The 4,034-nt window shown below is 48.3% G+C and overlaps 1 non-coding gene across 1 annotated transcript; it reads right to left on the reverse strand.

Moving 5' to 3' along the window:
- Positions 1 to 71, reverse strand: trnag-gcc (transfer RNA glycine (anticodon GCC)). Its single transcript has one exon. It is a non-coding gene; the product is annotated as a tRNA-Gly (tRNA).
- Between the last annotated feature and the right edge of the window lie 3,963 nt (positions 72 to 4,034).

The raw sequence follows: 4,034 nt of genomic DNA on the forward strand, positions 1-4,034 counted from the left end.
TGCATTGGCCGGGAATCGAACCCGGGTCCCCCGCGTGGCAGGCGAGAATTCTACCCCTGAACCACCAATGCTGGCTTATACAACAACTGTATGTTTCTCTATGGAATCCTGTCTGAACGAGTATGCCGTTTATAGCTGCGATGAACGATTGGTTCAAGCCGGGGTCTCAAAACTCCAATGGGGTTTTCCTGCCGAGGTTTCAATTCTGTTCGCAGTGCGACGGTTCAAAGATCTCTTCAATGCTCAAATACATTAATTGGAATTAATTGACCACATTTACCTCTCTCCCAGCATGAGAGATACTTCAACGTGGCCGGTGGTTTTAATTGGGCGTCCAATCTTATCTTCCAAGATTTCAAGACCGAGAAGCAATATCTCCCAATCTGTAACTTAAATTCTGCTAGATTGCAAAACCTGACATTTATACTCTTTATTTTCTTTGCATGCATCTCTCTATCTTTCCCTGTCTCTGTCTCTTGCCTCTCTGTGTGTCCCCTGATGGACTTCTCAGGCTTCCTGAACGGCGAAGGCTGAACGAACCTGCAACACCAGCAGAGAAGGGTAATGAAAAGGACTGAGACGGTAGCAAAAGTAAAGGTGCAACCCAGTTGCAGAAGCCAATGTCAACACACTTATGTCTCTTCGCTCTCACAGTGAAACAAAGCACCTATTTGATTAAAGTATACTTATGGTAGAGTGCATATTATCACGATGCCGAGACAGACGGCAATCATATCATAGAATCATAGAAAGTTAGGCCACTGAAAGAAGCCATTCTGCACATCGTGCCTGTGCCGGCCGAAAAATAGGTACCGAGCCTCATCCCCCTTTGCAGCGTTTGGCCCCTAATCTTGTTGGTTACGGATCTTCAGGTGCATACTGAGGTTTTTATTTTTCAATGCGATGAGGTTTTCCGCCTCTCCCACCCTTTCAGGCAGTGATTTCCCGACCCCCACTGCCCACTGGTTGGGAAATAAATCTTCCGCTGCCGTCGAATCCTTCGACCAATTATCTTAGATCTCTGTCTCCTGATTATTGACCTCCCTGCTAAGGGAAATAGCTCCTTGCTATCCACTCTATCTCGGCCCGTCATAATTTTATACACCTCAATTAAATCTCCCAACAGCCTCATCAGTTCCAAAGCAAATAACCCCAGCCTATCCAATCTAATCTCAAAGCTAAAATTCTCCAGCTCTGGCAACATTGTCGTAAATCTCCTCTGTACCATCTCTGGTGCAATCACACCTTTCCTGTAATGTGGTGACCACAACTGTACGCAGTATTCTTGCTGTGGACTAACTATTGTTTTATAAATTTCTACCATAACCTCCCCTGCTCTTATATTCTATGCCTCGGCAAATAAAGGAGAGTATCCTTTATGACTTCTCAACCACCTTATCTACCTGTTCTACTACCTTCTGCGATCTGTGGACATGCACTCCAAGGTTCCGCTGTGCATCTGCATCTCTCAGTCTCCTCCCAAGCAATGTGGTTTCAGAGCAACTAATTCTGAAACGTCTTACTTCATAATTCAAGTCGTACAGCCGAAACCAAATTGGTAAATGGAGACTAATATTGGTCACTGGAAATAGTTAATGTACAACTTGATATTGCTGTGCACCAGAACAGAAAACGAGATTGGATGGACAGAAGAGGTCTGAAAGGATGGCCGATCGGCAGTGGGAGGCAGCGCACATTTCAACTGGCTGCACGACTTCACTCTCAGCGGCTCGTGGGTCTCGGGGATTGATTCTCGCTTCGAGGTTTGCGTTTAATGATATACGCGAGATCTCAGCTTCAAATCCGGCACGACACCTCCTGTCTCAGTGCTTTTAGTGAAAAGTCAGCAATCAGCTTCCGACATCATTTCGGTGTTGCTGTTGGGAGAATTGATTTTTTTCCAGAGAATATTTGAGCTCCAGAGGACAGAGTGTGGAAGTTTCCAAGGCGCAACACACGTGAAGGAGCGGGTGAGTGGGACGAACTGGATCGCTCTTACAATGAGCCGGCACGGGCTCAATGGACCGAATACCCTCCTTCTGTGTTGTAACCATCTTATGATTGTATGATTCTATGTATTCTCTTTATTTTCTTTGCATGCATTTCTCTATCTCTCCCTGTATCTGTCTCTCGTATTGTCCGCTGATGGACTTCTCAGGCTTCCTTAAACGGCGATGCCTGATCGATCCTGCAACACCAGCAGAGAAGGTTAAAGAAAGATTGAGACAAAGGTGCAACCCCGCTGCTGCAGCCAATGTCTTCACATTAATGTTTTATTCGTTCATGGGATGTGGGCGTCGCTGGCGAGGCCGGCATTTATTGCCGATCCCTAATTGAGCTTGAGCAGGTGGTGGTGAGCCGCCTTCTTGAACCGCTGCAGTCCGTGTGGTGAAGGTTCTCCCACAGTGCTGTTAGGAAGGGAATTCCAGTATTTTGACCAAGTGACGATGAAGGAACGGCGATATATTTCCAAGTCGGGTTCGTGTGTGACTTGGAGGGGAACGTGCAGGTGGTGTTGTTCTCATGTGCCTGCTGCTCTTGTCCTCCTAGGTGGTAGAGGTCGTCGGTTTGGGAGGTGCTGTCGAAGAAGCCTTGGCGAGTTGCTGCAGTGCATCCTGTGGATGGTACACACTGCAGCCACGGTGCGCAGGTGGTGAAGGGAGTGAATGTTTAGGGTGGCGGATGGGGTGCAATTCAAGCGGGCTGCTTTGTCCTGGATGGTGTCGAGCTTCTTGAGTGTTGTTGGAGCTGCACTCATCCAGGCAAGGGGAGACTATTCCATCACACTCCTGACTTGAGCCTTGTAGATGGCGGAAAGGCTTTGGAGAGTGAGGAGGTGAGTCACTCGCCGCAGAATACCAAGCATCTCGTAACCACAGTATTTATATGGCTGGTCCAGTTAATTTTCTGGTCAATGGTGACCCCCAGGATGTTAATTGTGGGGGATTCGGCGATGGTAATGCCGCTGAATGTCAAGGGAAGATGGCTAGACTCTCTCTTGTTGGAGATGGTCATTGCCAGGCACTTATCTGGCGCGAATGTTACGAGCCACTTGTCAGCCCAAGCCTGGATATTGTCCAGGTCTTTCTGCATGCGGGCTCGGACTGCTTCATTATTTGATGGGTTGCGAATGGAACTGAACACTGTGCAATCAGCAGCGAACATCCCCATTTCTGACCTTATGATGGAGGGAAGGTCATTGATGAAGCAGCTGAAGATGGTTGGGCCCAGGACACTGCCCTGAGGAACTCCTGCAGCAATGACCTGGGGCTGAGATGAATGGCCTCCAACAACCACTACCATCTTCCTTTGTGTTAGCCACTGTAGAGTTTTCCCCCTGATACCCATTGACTTCAATTTTACTTGGGTTCCTTGGTGTCACACTCGGTCAAATGCTGCCTTGATGTCAAGAGCAGTCACTCTCACCTCACCTCTGGAATTCAGCTCTTTTGTCCATGTTTGAACCAAGGCTGTAATGAGGTCGGGAGCCGAGTGGTCCTGGCGGAACCCAAACTGAGCATCGGTGAGCAGGTTATTGGTGAGCAAGTGACGCTTGATCGCACTGTCGACGACACCTTCCATCACTTTGCTGATGATTGAGAGTATACTGATGGGGCGGTAATTGGCCGGATTGGATTTGTCCCGCATTTGTGGACAGGACATACCTGGGCAATTATCCACATTGTCGGGTCGATGCCAGTATTGTAGCTGTACTGGAACAGCTTGTCTCGAGGCGCAGCTAGTTCTGGAGCACAAGACTTCAGTACTACAGCAGGAATGTTTTCGGGGCCCATAGCCTTTGCTGTATCCAGTGCACTTAGACGTTTGTTGATATCACGTGGAGTGAATCGAATTGGCTGAAGACTGTGCTATGAATATGAGGAGGAGGCCGTGATGGATTCATCCACTCGGCACTTCTGGCTGCAAACGCTTACAGCCTCACGTGCTGGACTCCTCCATCATTGAGGATGGGGATGTTTACAGAGCCTCCTCCTCCCGTTAGTTGTTTAATTGTCCACCACCATTCACGATTG

Source organism: Heptranchias perlo, chromosome 20 (assembly GCF_035084215.1).
Source record: "Heptranchias perlo isolate sHepPer1 chromosome 20, sHepPer1.hap1, whole genome shotgun sequence".
Taxonomy (NCBI): Eukaryota; Metazoa; Chordata; class Chondrichthyes; order Hexanchiformes; family Hexanchidae; genus Heptranchias; species Heptranchias perlo.